Source organism: Magnolia sinica, chromosome 8 (assembly GCF_029962835.1).
Source record: "Magnolia sinica isolate HGM2019 chromosome 8, MsV1, whole genome shotgun sequence".
In the NCBI taxonomy this organism is placed as follows: domain Eukaryota; kingdom Viridiplantae; phylum Streptophyta; class Magnoliopsida; order Magnoliales; family Magnoliaceae; genus Magnolia; species Magnolia sinica.
Window position 1 is genome coordinate 54468385 of NC_080580.1, and position 15227 is coordinate 54483611.

The window sequence follows — 15227 nt, forward strand, 5'->3', positions numbered from 1 at the left end:
TACCTCCCTTTATATCATTGACCTAAATCGAACACTCGGCATCGAAAATCGTAGTGGTCCTACTCCTGTGCTCTAGATGCATTTAGGTTCGTCACTCCTAGTCAAACACATATGATAGGCAAGTTGCAAGAAGTTGTGCTAACGGTCACTACAAGGAGGCTCGTCTCCCCAACGTAGGCCGACAACATGAACACGGTGTCCCATACCACCATGTCTGTCTCACGAGTCTTAGTTGCTCACTGGTCACTATGGGGAGGCTTATCATCTTAGCGTACGCTGATAGCTCGGACACGATGTCCCATACCACCATGCCTGGCTCAGACTCTAGCAGATCGTGGTACCATGGTTAAAGTGGATCTTTACATTGATGAGGGTACCTTAGATTCAAGCAGTAGCGTCCATACATGGTAAACACACAATAGGTTAATCGGTTCATTAGGCAAGCTCGATTTGTACGGGCGTGCACTGACTTAATCGACAATCATCGTGCAACTCGGATTCATCGAGTTTACCTAAGGTGGCGAGACTAATTCGGCCATCTGAACAAGGACTTTTACCGATTGCCTGGGCTACATTTGTAGCCTTAATCCTAGTCAAAATGCTGCTACAACCACGTGTGATATCCATCCTAGCATTCAAAAAACCACCTATGGGGATTTCTCATGTAGGCATTTCATCAAACACATAGACCATATTACCAAACACTTGCATTTTATCATTTGAATACATAGAGGAAAATATGATTACATAAAGGAAAATATCCATATGCATAAGGCAATGAAGAATCCTATATTAATACTCGTAGTAAATATAAATCATCAACAATTTCTTATTTAGACAATTTATCAAACACATAGACTACGTTAGTTACAACACAAGTTTTCTCAATTCTTTAAACAGAGAAATCCATATACATATTACAATGATGAAGCCTAGATTAGAAATCATAGCAAGCACTAATCACTTTCTATTGTTCCTTCAAACATTTCAACAAACAATAGATGCATCATTTATTTATCATAGTTCATAGGTATATTTCATACCGAAATTGTAACGACCTTGGAATTTTTGTGCTAATCTTTCCTTAAGTAGTTGTTTTTGGGGTAATTAGCGCTCTACTTGATTGCTTGTGAAATTCGCATCAATCACTTTAAATTGTATCTGCATGGCTCTAAACGTGTAGATTAGTGAGCGCTACGTTACTCTGAAATCTGGGATCCATCGCTAAATCCAGTTGTTCTGGGGAATTTTTGGAAGATCTGGATCGGACCTAGACCGCGCGTCGAAAGTCCGATGGCGATGATCTTAGGCTGTTGCGGTCACTGAGTTGGGCTTGGTCTTCACCTCAAAAATCAAGTCGATCTGATGTTCTGGGTCGATTTGGTTGAGTTCGGAGTGAAGAGTGTGAGAACGGTTGGAATTTAATAAGCTTTTTATGAAATCTGAGTCGTGTCGCTTGCGCGACGATTTTAAGCATTCTGACCGTTGGATTCTGACCCAATTTCACCCTCTGATCAGGATGGTTGGCCCAGGCATATCCTAGTGCTTGTGGACCTGATCGAGTTTCCGTGACCGTTGAATTGAGTGTGGTCCGCCACGGCTGATCTGAAGAGCCGGTCGGTACGAAAACTCAGCTTGACCTAGATCCATGGTCAGTGAGCTTAAGTCCGACCTTTCGTGGTTATAGGCCCACCAAAAGTGCTTCGTTGGATCGAGAAAGGCGTACTTTGGTTATAACCTAAGTATACCTTGACCGGGTTATTTCCATCATTTTAAGGCCTATATATAGTCCTTAAACCCTAGCTCTCATTTCCATACGAATTTTCTCTAACCCTAGCTTGGAAAGAGAGTGGAAAAGAGAGAGTTAGTGAGAGAGATTGGTTGGTGAATCATCTTGATTCTTCCTTGTTCTTCTTCACCTTTGAACCTTCACTTTGAATCGTTCCTTTGGCGATTTTGAGTTCTTTTGGGGTAAGTTAACCTAACCCTAACCTGTGTTAGAGCTTAGATTAGACTTGGTGTTGTTGTATCTCATTTCTATCCTTATTTTAGGGTATTCTTGCGCCGTTGACGAAGACAACTCGTCTAAATCAGTTCGGCTATTCTTTCCTCGCTTAAGGTGCGGACTTTAAGTGTATAGGTTATGGTTTTCAAGGCTTTCAATCCCATTAGTGATTTATTCTTGTTATGGATGAGATTTCACATGTCAAATGTTATGTTTACATTGCTTTCCTGATATGCATGTGCTATATTGAGATTTGTGTATTCTAAGTGTATTTATAAAGTACCGTATACGTATAAAATACGCACCTATGTTTGCCATGATTTTTGGTCATGTATGTATGCTAGATGCATGTATGACAACTCCTTGGAAGAAGGAATTGTCTAAGTGCACGTATTTCAACATGCGTCATGTATGTTGTTCCATGAATGCTAAGTGTTTGTAGAAATGCATGAATGATCTACGTGTAACTGATTACACTAAATGCAGGCGTTGAGAAGTGATTCTCAATACTTCTATGGATGCGCATGATTTCCCTTATGCATTTACATTCCAAGTTATTTAAATTCAAGCATTCCTATGCTTACATTTATGTTAAGTTGATATTCTTCAGATGTGTATGCACCATGATTTGAGTGGTTGTTCCATTACTGTTTTACATTCCATATGAATATCTGTCGTAGTGTAGGATGTTTGGGACTATGCCTTAGTCCAGGAAATCGGTAATTGACCCTATGGTCGTGGTTGAGATTGCTTTCGCCACGTGAGATGCATTAGATGAACCCGAGTCGTATTAGAGTTGGCGGCAGTGGTTTGGCCACGCGGAGTGTTTGCGCACTCTATGTCATTCAATTCAACGTGCGCTCGTGCTAGTCGAGTTCGTCAACTAACCCGATTGTCCGATGTATGTTAACCATGTATGGACGCTCTGCTTGAATCTAGGGTACCGAACTTACCAGTGAAATCCTAATAACCATGGTACCGATCCGCTAAGACTCATGAGCCGGACATGGTGGTATGGGACACCGTGGTCGAGCCGTCGGCCTACGCTGGGTGACGAGCCTCCCGTAGTGACCAAAGTGAGCAACTAAACTCGTGAGCCGATTATGGTGGTATGGGACACTATATTCGTCCGTCGGCCTACATTGATTGGTGACGAGCCCTTTGTAGTGACCTCGAGCATACCGGATACCGCAAGGAGGTGACGAGCCGATCTGTGGTAGTAAGGGCATGAAAGGCGTGCATTGATTGGTGACGAGCCCTTTGCTACGACCTCAACTATATGATCGTATGCAATGTCTAGGATTGACGACCCTAGTATGGATCACTGTTGGATGGTGATATGAGGAAGGTATCTTAGCTTCCCAATCCTGCCTGTATGAATTGGACTAATAACAACTTGGTAATCATATCCATGCACCGCATTTGCATGTGCTTTGTAGATGTGGCGCACTTTGAGGCGATGTCATGCGTAACGTAAGATGAAGACGCTGAGGGTGTACGTGTGAGGGCACGCATCATACCGCATTCATACTTGCATTAATAAGAGTACTTAGGATTTATTTAATTGTCTCGCTTTATCATTCTTGTTTGATTGAATCGATAGCATGTTAACCAAAGTGCCTTATTGTTCCACCGAGTTGATCACTCACTCCCACGTTCGGGCGGTGTTTCACACCCACCAGACTGTCTTAGGCCCCGATGTTGCAGATGTGGATGCGACGCGAGGCAGAGCGGGAGCCGGATGATGACGGGCTGCCTTCTCCTATATGCGGTTTTCGAGACGGGTTCTAGCGAGCCTCGGCATTGCGCGGGATCTATGGGATGATTATTTTGGAAACCGAAATGATGTAACTTGTTCTTATAATTTTGATTATTAACACTTTTACATGATCTGGTTGTATTTGTAATTCAGGGACTTACACTTGGACACATATTTTACTATAAGTCTTCCGCTTGCTTTATTCACTTATCCCTGAATCATATCTGCGTTTTGGCTTAATCTATCCCATGTTTATGTGCTAATACAGTCAACATATATTATTCATTAAATATGTTGCATAAGTGATGTTTTGGAACTCCGGAGCTGAGTTATGCTCGACCCCCGAATTTCAGGGCGTTACATAGATTGGTATCGAGCATGATCTGGATTAAACCGGACCTGGGTTATGGTCACACACCGCACGTTGTCACCACTATAGTGTAATTGGGTGCGGGTCTATCATCGCTTTGTGTTTGTGCTCCGTAGTTTCTATCGGCGAAAGTTTCCTGAAAACCTTTGCCGAGATCGAGTCTGTACCCTTACCTGATCACACACAGCGACCCGAAACCTGTTCTAGACCCTCTATTAATGAGTGTAGATGGTCTACCCTCCCATTATTCATTTTTAAACCTTCCAGAAATCGCCGGTTGAACCAGATTTCTGTCAGAATGACCCGATAGGCTTCTTACACAAGGGGCCAATCGGGGCATTTTCTGTGGGACCCAGGTGGGGAACCACATCATTTGGACCAAGGAGGACCAGGAGGACCTCGCCAAATCGGCGAGGCATCGCCGATATGTCCAGAGACCGGCGATGCCATCGCGGGTTCGGCGAGGGATCGCCGGTCGGTCAGGCGGGCCGGGCCGACGCGGGCCGATCGTCCATGAGGCTTGTGTGGCCCACCCCTCCACGATTTTCACTTTAAAACCACTCCTTTTACCTATTTCCTTTACAAAACCCTCTTCCAAGCTCTCCTTTTCTTCAACAACCTCTCCAAACTCTCTCAAATCTCTCCCAAATCTTCATCTTCCTTCCATTTTCGTGCAAACCCATCACCCCATTCTCAAATCTTCCATTCCATCGCTGATTTCTCCATCTTTCCCTCTCATTTGAGCCATTTCATTCCCTTTTTGGCTCATAGTTGTGTGGAAGCTTCACCATCTTCCTATTTCTCTCTTTCTCTCATTTCTCATGGCCCTCTTTGAGATTGTGACGGCCATCTTTTCCATTTCTTCCCTTCTTTCCTAGATGGGGAAGAAGAGAGCGCCGTGGATGAAGCAGGGCCGAGCCGACCAACCCGTGCACGCAGGCCGAGAGGAGCCGCCGCTAGCACGTCCGCCACGCGCGAGTTCCGGACGAAGCGGGACCTCGATCCTCGAGCTCCTGTCATTATGACCTTGTTGGCGGATTTTTCGGATGTAGTCTATGAGGGGCGTAGAGTACTTTTTGAGGCTCATGTTGATCCGCGGCTCTTTGGAGAGTTCTTTTTGTTGGAGCGCCTAGAAGGGGCTGGTTGGGGTCCCTTGTTCGAAGGCGAGTATCGCGCTAATGCTAGCACTGTTCGGGCCTTCTATGCCAACATTCTGGAGCCTTCGCTGGATCCTCTGCAGTTCAAGATTCCCTATGGTAGCGGTCGAGTTGGAATTGTCAATGTTGCTTTGATATCCCGACTCTTGAAGGTGCCACTTGGGGAAGTGCATGCCAGCAAGAATGTGGACAGGGTGCGCGAGAGGGATCGTCGCACCCGATCCTTGTGTGGTCGTCAAGTTGAATGGCACGAATAGGAGTCTTCTGGCTTCTTTCATGACGGACGACTTCCGCTTTGCTTCACCACATCTTTACGTTCAATGTGTATCCCGGTGGAGCAACCGCAATGAGTGTACGCGCTGATGGTAGATTTTCTATATCGGGTGGGGCAGATGCGAAGTTGTGTGTGCCGACGTACGTCCCGCGCGATTATTCTCATCGCTCGTTCGAGTAGACGGACCGAGTCTCTTCCCTTTGGCCGCCTCATTTGCAAGATCGCACATGAGTTTGGCTATAGGCTTGGAGCTGAGAAGCCGGTCCCTGTTCGCTATATCAACTTGAGGACCCTTAAGCTGATGGAGGTTGGTTCTGGTCGGCTTGCCTCTGAGGGTGAGGCCGGGTCTGAGAGTGATGATGAGAGTTATGCTGAAGGTGGTGCGGAGTCTGAGGAAGAAGCAGAGCAAGACGAGGAAGGGATTGAGGCACAGGATTCGAGTGATCGCTCTCCTCCTGTGGTGCCTGAGCAGAGCGCAGAGCAGGTTGCCAGAGATGCCCGTCTTACACGGCTTGAAGAAGGGCAAGCTGCTTTACGCCAGGAGATGGTGGATCTTCGAGGCTTGGTTAAGCACAAGTTCAAGAAGATGTCCCGGACTTTGAAGTCTATCCTGTGTTGCTTGCAGGATAAGGGTGCTCCGCCTCCGTCTCCTGACTCCGACGAGTAGCATCGTCGTGGCCGTCTTTGCTTTGTTTGGTGTTTCTTTCTGTGTGTAGCCGTTGTTGGCTTGTAGTTGGAGTTGTTGTAGTGTGGTAGCTGTTAGTGGTTGTAGTAGTTGTGGTTGTTTGTAGTGTTAGATGTTGTTGTTTTCATGCTTTCCTAGTCGTGATTCATGTATTGCTGCACTACTTGTATTGCGACGATTTTGGTTAATGGAATGCATGTGGTTTGTTTTGGTGTTGTGCTGTGTTGTTGTTGTGTGGATGGATTATGTGACTTAGAATCTGACAGGTTGCATCCTTTGATTTAATGTAGGGATGCCTCCTAAGGGTTCGAAGACTTCGGCCCGTCTTTCTCTGATTGAGTCGCTTGTTGGGGTTCCTCCTTGAGCGATAGCCAGTCAGATCCACAGGCGGGTCCATCTCGTGCCGGTGTTGGGTCGACACCTATGGCTCCTCCATCACACCCTCGGTTCTGAGCCGAGCCATGCACCTTCTTCTCCTCCACTGTTGATAGGTTTGAGCAGATGATGTTGTTGATGCAAAGAAGCAGCGAAGCGCAGCAGCAGCAGGCAGGAGTTCCTCTCCTCCATGGTTGGCATCTTTGCTCAGTAGGGGAGACTCCAACTGTTTCACCTATGCCTCCATCCGGGAGTGCCAGTGTCAGTGTTAGCGGCACATTCGAGCGATTCCAGCGCTTGCGACCTCCTACTTTTGCGGGTTCTCATAGACCCGAGGAGGCCGAGTATTGGATTGACCGCATCTCTAAGATGCCGAGGCCGTTGCACTGCTCTGAGGTCGAGCAGGTTGAGCTTGCCACCTTCATGTTTGAGAAGGAGGCCAGTTTGTGGTGGGACAGTGTGCTTCGCACTGTCGAGGAGGACTTCGTGTGGTCGTGGCAGGCGTTTGAGGCGCGCTTCCACGAGAAGTATTTCCCGGTGACGTACCGACATGAGAAGGAGAGTGAGTTCCTTCGCCTCCGCCAGGGAGGGTTGTCGGTTACGGAGTATGAGAACCGGTTTACTGAGTTGGGGCGGTATGTTCCTTTGATCCTGGGTGATCAGCCGATGAGGATGCGGCATTTTTCTGAGCGGAAGAGACCTGAGATCCGATCGAAGATTTGCTGTGCCAGCATTTCTTCATATGCGGAGCTAGTGAGCATGTCCTTGCGAGCAGAGCAGGACGGAGATAGAGCGTCCCGCATGCGAGCACCGATGCCTCCTAGGCCGCGACCGGATTTCCAGGGTGCACCTTTCCTCGGCAAGAGGCCGCGTGTTGATTCTCCTCCGAGGCGTTCAGCGCCGCCCGCTCAGCAGATGAGAGCTGATCTGAGATGTTCTTATTGTGGGAAGGTTGGGCACTTGGACCGTTTCTGCTTTTCCCGTATGCGAGCAGGTGGTTTTACTCCACCGCAGAGGGTTAGTCGTCCGATGCCTCCGGTTATTTCTCCTCCTCCTCTTCGATCAGCGCCAGCTCATCCATCCTTCAGACCTGCAGTTCCTGGTTTCAGGCCACCTCAGCGGCCCATGGTTCCTCCACCGAATCGTCAGCAGCAGGCTCGTGTTCATGCGCTTTCAGCAGAAGCGCCTATGTCTGACTTGGTGCCGAGGTCCTTTGAGGTGACAGCGCATATAGAAGGTATTCCCGTTTCTGTGCTAGTGGATACAGGGTCCACTACTTCTCTTATTTCTTATGCGGCAGTTAGGCGTTTGGGTTTGAGATCTGTTCCTATGCATGGAGTGACGCTTACTACCGCTACGGGGATGTCCTCTGCCTTGGGCAAGCGTTGTATGGATTGTTTGGTCGATCTGGGAAGTGGATCGATCCGTGTTGATTTGCTAGTCGCACCGCTTTATCACTACGATGTTATTATGGGTATGGATTGGCTCACGAGGATGCGAGCTGAGATTGATTGTGAAGCGAGATCAGTGACGATCCATGGACCTGAGGGCGAGATTGTTACTTTCCCAGTTCAGGTCAATTACCCTATTTGTATTGATTTTTATTCTTCTCTGTTGGAGAGTTCGGCCGAGTCGGCGTTGGTTAGTACGCCGGTAGTTCAGGAGTTTGAAGATGTGTTTGAGTCGATTCCTGGATTACCTCCTCAGCGTGAGATTGATTTTGCTATCGATCTTATGCCTGGTGCGGCACCCATTTCTTTACCCACCTATCGGATGCCTCCGAGTGAAATGGAGGAGTTGAGGAAGCAGATAGATGGTTTGCTAGAATTGGGTTTTATTCGGCCCAGTGTGTCTCCTTGGGGAGCACCTGTTTTGTTTGTGAAGAAGAAGGATGGTTCCTTGCGATTGTGTATTGATTATCGCAGTTGAACTTCTGGTAATCGTGAAGAATAAGTACCCCTTGCCCAGTGATTGATGATCTGTTTGATCGGTTGAAGGGGGCACGGTACTTTTGAAGGTTGATCTGCAATGTGGTATCATTAATTGCGCGTCAAGGATGGGGACGTGCGGAAGACCGCAGGACCAGCTCCGGTCATTATGAGTTCCTTGTGATGTCGTTCGGTCGACGAACGCACCGGCCGTGTTCATGGATCCGATGAACAGGGTATTTCCCGTTTTTGCTTCGATTCGTCATTGTCTTTATTGATGACATCTTGATTTATTCGGCGAGCCGGCAGAGCACGAGGAGCACTTAAGAGCGGTTTTGGGTACTCTTAGGGAGCATCGGCTTTTCGCACAGTTCAAGAAGTGTGATTTCTGGAAAGAGGAAGTCAAGTTCCTGGGACATGTGGTGTCCAAGGAAGGTATAGCCGTCGACCTTGCCAAGGTAGTTGCAGTGCAAGCGCCCGGTTCGGTTATCGAGGTGAGGAGTTTTCTTGGCCTTGCAGGATATTATCGACGCTTTATTCGGACTTCTCGAAGATTGCCACACCGTGTCGCAACTGACACGGAAGGATTTGAAGTTTGCTTGGAGTGAGCAGCGGAGTTAGCTTTTCAGATTCAAGGACAAGTTGACGTCCGCCCCTGTGCTAGTATTGCCGAGCAAGGGGTTAAGTATATTATTTATACCGACGCCTCTCGTGGGCCCAGGTTGTGTCCTTATGCAGATGGACAGGGTGATTGCTTATGCTTCGCGTCGCTTAAGGAAACACGAAGAGAATTACCCTACGCACGACTTGGAATTGGCAGATGTCATCTTCGCATTAAAGCTTTGGAGACATTACCTCTATGGTGAGGAGTTCGAGCTCTTTGCGACCACAAGAGCCTTAAGTATATTTTCACGCAGCGTGATTTGAATATGAGGCGCAGATGGATGGAAACATTGAAGGACTTCAAGTTCGATGTTTCTTACCATCCTGGTAAGGCGAACCTTGTGGCAGATGCGTTGAGTCGCAAGAAGGCTTTGGAGTTTGCGGCTCCGCCGATGATAGCAGAGTGGGAGATGTTGGAGTTCGTGCGCGATTTTGAGCGTAAGCTTACGGTGGTTGAGCCGTATGAGGTTATCGCACACATTCGTGTACACCCGCTATCGACGAGAGGATCGTTGCGGCTCATGCAGATGATGAGCTTTTGGTGAAGATGAGGCGGCGGGTTGGTACAGATGGGAACTCCGACCGGAGTGTTAGTTCTGATGGGGGCCTACGATTCGTGGCCGGTTATGTGTTCCCGACATCCCTGACTTGAGACATGAGGTTCTCGAGTTAGCCCATAGTTCTAAGCTTGCGATGCATCCAGTAGCACGAAGATGTATCAGGATATGAGGAGATCATATTGGTGGGATAATATGAAGGTCCAGATTGCTGAATTTGTTTCTCGTTGTCTCACGTGCCAGCAGGTCAAGGCAGAGCATCGCCGACCTCCTGGGTTGTTGCAGCCCATGCCCATAGCCGAATGGAAGTGGGATTTCATCTCTATGGATTTTATTTCGGGTTGCCGAGGACGAGAAAGGGATTTGACTCTATTTGGGTGATCGTCGATCGATTAACGAAGTCGGCGCATTTCTTACCGATCGAGTCACTTACTCGCAGACGAGTTGGCTAGGTTGTATATCAAGGAGATAGTGCGTGTGCATGGATTCCCCTGGAGATTGTGTCCGATAGAGACACGCGTTTTACATCTATCTTCCGGACTCGTATCCAGGGAAGCGATGGGTGTGAATTGAAGTTCAGCACCGCCTTTCATCCGCAAACAGATGGGCGACGGAGCGCGTGAATCAAGTCCTGGAGGATATGTTGCGAGCTTGTGTTTTGGATTTCAAAGACAGTTGGGATGTTGTCTTCAGGATGCAGAGTTCGCGTATAATAATAGTTTCCAAAGGCGAGTATCGGCATGGCTCCCTTCGAGGCGTTGTATGGTCGCCGTGCAGAGCAACACATTGTTGGGAGAAAAAAGGTGAGCGTAGATTCCTTGGCCCAGAGATGGTGCAGGATACTACAGATAAGATTGACATCATTCGACGTCGACTTCTAGCAGCACAGAGTAAGAGTTATGCCGATACGAGGCGTCGACCGCTTGAGTTCGTAGTGGGAGATCATGTTTTTCAAGGTCTCTCCTATGAAGGGAGTTTTGCGGTTCGGTAAGAAGGAAGCCGACGCCGAGATTTATTGGTCCATTTCAAGTTCGGATCGAGTGGGAGCGGTAGCATACCGCCTTGCTTTGCCCACACCTCTTGCGGGCGTGCATAACGTATTTCATATCTCTATGTTGAAGAAGTACGTTCCTGATCCTTCGCATATTATCAGTTGGGAGCAAGTGCACTTAAGTGAGGATGCCACTTATGTACTGCAACCGACACGTATTCTGATAGAAAGGAGCAGGTATTGCGTAGCAAGGTTATCCCTCTCGTGAAGGTGTTATGGTCGCATCATGGCGTAGAAGAGGCTACTTGGGAATCTGCTGAGGTCAGGAAGACCTACCCTCCGATCCTCGAGGATTATATGAAGGTATGAATTTCGAGGACGAAATTTTCTTTAAGGGGGTAGATTGTAACGACCTTTGAATTTTTGTGCTAATCTTTCCTTAAGTAGTTGTTTTTGGGGTAATTAGCGCTTTACTTGATTGCTTGTGAAATTCGCATCAATCACTTTAAATTGTATCCGCATGGCTCTAAACGTGTAGATTAGTGAGCGCTACGTTACTCGGAAATCCGGGATCCATCGCTAAATCCAGCTGTCTGGGGAATTTTGGAAGATCTGGATCGGACTGGACCGCGTCGAAAGTCCGATGGCGATGATCTTAGTCATTGCGGTCACCGAGTTGGGCTTGGTCTTCACCTCAAAAATCAAGTCGATCCGATGTTCGGGTCGATTTGGTTGAGTTCGAGTGAAGAGTGTGAGAACGGTTGGAATTTAATAAGCTTTTTATGAAATTGAGTCGTGCGCTTGCGCGACGATTTTAAGCATTCCGACCGTTGGATTCTGACCCAATTTCACCCTCCGATCAGGATGTGGCCCATGCATATCCTAGTGCTTGTGGACTTGATGAGTTTTCGTGACCGCTGAATTGAGTGTGGTCCGCCACGGCCGATCTGAAGAGCCGGACGAAAACTCAGCCTGACCTAGATCCATGGTCAGTGAGCTTAAGTCCGACCTTTCGTGGTTATAGGCCCACCAAAAGTGCTTCGTTGGATCGAGAAAGGCGTACTTTGGTTATAACCTAAGTATACCTTGACCCTGGGGTTATTTCCATCATTTTAAGGCCTATATATAGTCCTTAAACCCTAGCTCTCATTTCCATACGAATTTTCTCTAACCCTAGCTTGGAAAGAGAGTGGAAAAGAGAGAGTTAGTGAGAGAGATTGGTTGGTGAATCATCTTGATTCTTCCTTGTTCTTCTTCACCTTTGAACCTTCACTTTGAATCGTTCCTTTGGCGATTTTGAGTTCTTTTGGGGTAAGTTAACCTAACCCTAACCTGTGTTAGAGCTTAGATTAGACTTGGTGTTGTTGTATCTCATTTCTATCCTTATTTTAGGGTATTCTTGCGCCGTTGACGAAGACAACTCGTCTAAATCAGTTCGGCTATTCTTTCTTCGCTTAAGGTGCGGACTTTAAGTGTATAGGTTATGGTTTTCAAGGCTTTCAATCCCAGTTAGTGATTTATTCTTGTTATGGATGAGATTTCACATGTCAAATGTTATGTTTACATTGCTTTCCTGATATGCATGTGCTATATTGAGATTTGTGTATTCTAAGTGTATTTATAAAGTACCGTATACGTATAAAATACGCACTATGTTTGCCATGATTTTTGGTCATGTATGTATGCTAGATGCATGTATGACAACTCCTTGGAAGAAGGAATTGTCTAAGTGCACGTATTTCAACATGCGTCATGTATGTTGTTCCATGAATGCTAAGTGTTTGTAGAAATGCATGAATGATCTACGTGTAACTGATTACACTAAATGCAGGCGTTGAGAAGTGATTCTCAATACTTCTATGGATGCGCATGATTTCCTTATGCATTTACATTCCAAGTTATTTAAATTCAAGCATTCCTATGCTTACATTTATGTTAAATTGATATTCTTCAGATGTGTATGCACCATGATTTGAGTGGTTGTTCCATTACTGTTTTACATTCCATATGAATATCTGTCGTAGTGTAGGATGTTTGGGACTATGCCTTAGTCCAGAAATCGGTAATTGACCCTTTGGTCGTGGTTGAGATTGCTTTCGCCACGTGAGACGCATTAGACGAACCCGAGTCGTATTAGAGTTGGCGGCAGTGGTTTGGCCACGCGGAGTGTTTGCGCACTCTATGTCGCTTAATTTCAACGTGCGCTCGTGCTAGTCGAGTTCGTCAACTAACCCGATTGTCCGGTGTATGTTAACCATGTATGGACGCTACGCTTGAATCTAGGGTACCGAACTTACCAGTGAAATCCTAATAACCATGGTACCGATCCGCTAAGACTCATGAGCCGACATGGTGGTATGGGACACCGTGGTCGAGCCGTCGGCCTACGCTGGGGTGACGAGCCTCCCCGTAGTGACAAGTGAGCAACTAAACTCGTGAGCCGATTATGGTGGTATGGGACACTATATTCGTGTTGTCGGCCTACATTGATTGGTGACGAGCCCTTTGTAGTGACCTCGAGCATACCCGGATACCGCAAGGAGGTGACGAGCCGATCTGTGGTAGTAAGGGCATGAAAGGCGTGCATTGATTGGTGACGAGCCCTTTGCTACGACCTCAACTATATGATCGTATGAGATGTCTAGGATTGACGACCCTAGTATGGATCACTGTTGGATGGTGATATGAGGAAGGTATCTTAGCTTCCCAATCTTGCCTGTATGAATTGGACTAATAACAACTTGGTAATCATATCCATGCACCGCATTTGCATGTGCTTTGTAGATGTGGCGCACTTTGAGGCGATGTCATGCGTAACGTAAGATGAAGACGCCGAGGGTGTACGCGTGAGGGCACGCATCATACCGCATTCATACTTGCATTAATAAGAGTACTTAGGATTTATTTAATTGTCTGCTTTATCATTCTTGTTTGATTGAACTCGATAGCATGTTAACCAAAGATTGCCTTATTGTTCCACCGAGTTGATCACTCACTCCCACGTTTCGGGCGGTGTTTCACACCCACTAGACTCTGTCTTAGGCCCCGATGTTGCAGATGTGGATGCGACGTCGAGGCAGAGCGGGAGCTGGATGACGACGAGGCCGCCTTCTCCTATATGCTCTGACGGGTTCTAGCGAGCCTCGATCCTATTGCGCGGGATCTATGGGATGATTATTTTGGGAAACTGAAATGATGTAACTTGTACTTATAATTTTGATAAATAACACTTTTACACGATCTGGTTGTATATGTAATTCAGGGACTTACACTTGTACACATATTTTACTATAAGTCTTCCGCTTGCTTTATTCACTTACCCCTGAATCATATCTGCGTTTTGGCTTAATCTATCCCATGTTTATGTGCTAATACAGTCAACATACATCATTCATTAATTATGTTGCATAAGTGATGTTTTGGAACTCGGGAGCTGAGTTATGCTCGACCCCCGAATTTCAGGGCGTTACAAGTTGGTATCAGAGCATGATCTGGATTAAACCGGACCTGGGTTATGGTCACACACCGCACGTTGTCACCACTATAGTGTAATTGGGTGCGGGTCTATCATCGCTTTGTGTTTGTGCTCCGTAGTTTCTATCGGCGAAAGTTTCCTGAAAACCTTTGCCGAGATCGAGTCTGTACCCTTCCCTGATCACACACAGCGACCCGAAACCTGTTCTAGACCCTCTATTAATGTGTGTAGATGGTCTACCCTCCCATTATTCATTTTTAAACCTTCCAGAAATCGCTGTTTGTATTAGATTTCTGTCAGAATGACCCGATAAACTTCAAATTACACAAGGGGCCAATCGGGGCATTTTCTGTGGGACCCAGGGGGGGAACCACATCATTTGGACCAAGGAGGACCAGGAGGACCTCGCCAAATCGGCGAGGCATCGCCGATATGTCCAGAGACCGGCGATGCCATCGCTGGTTCGGCGAGGGATCGCCGGTCGGCGGGCCAGGCGGGCCGGGCCGACGCGGGCCGATCGTCCATGAGGCTTGTGTGGCCCACCCCTCCATGATTTTCACTTTAAAACCACTCCTTTTACCTATTTCCTTTACAAAACCCTCTTCCAAGCTCTCCTTTTCTTCAACAACCTCTCCAAACTCTCTCAAATCTCTCCCAAATCTTCATCTTCCTTCCATTTTCGTGCAAACCCATCACCCCATTCTCAAATCTTCCATTCCATTGCTGATTTCTCCATCTTTCCCTCTCATTTGAGCCCTTTCATTCCCTTTTTGGCTCATAGTTGTGTGGAAGCTTCACCATCTTCCTATTTCTCTCTTTCTCTCATTTCTCATGGCCCTCTTTGAGATTGTGACGGCCATCTTTTCCATTTCTTCCCTTCTTTCCTTGATGGGGAAGAAGAGAGCGCCCGTGGATGAAGCCGGGCCGAGCCGCCCAACCCGTGCACGGAGGCCGAGAGGTGCCGCCGCTAGCACGTCCGCCACGCGCG